The following is a 269-nucleotide window of genomic DNA, read 5'->3' as shown; positions in this document are numbered from 1 at the left end:
AGAGGAGAGGCCGAGCCAGGCAGGGACCAGATTATATGATCAATTACGGGGATTTTATAGATGAGTATCAACAACTTAAAATTGATTGGAACGGCCTCCCAAGTAAAATGATTTTTAAAAAGATGAATGATTTTAAATATGGTGGGTATATAGAGTATAAACACTTTACCCAAAATGAAGGAACCCTGCTCCTGAAATTTTTAAAAAATAAAAACCTGTCAGAGAGCATCCGGGACATGAGGTGGCTGATGGCCGTTAACAGACTTCCT

This window comes from Etheostoma spectabile, chromosome 16, assembly GCF_008692095.1.
Source record: "Etheostoma spectabile isolate EspeVRDwgs_2016 chromosome 16, UIUC_Espe_1.0, whole genome shotgun sequence".
NCBI classification, from domain to species: domain Eukaryota; kingdom Metazoa; phylum Chordata; class Actinopteri; order Perciformes; family Percidae; genus Etheostoma; species Etheostoma spectabile.
The sequence above is the reverse complement of the archived record's forward strand: the minus strand, read 5'-3'. Positions refer to the sequence as shown.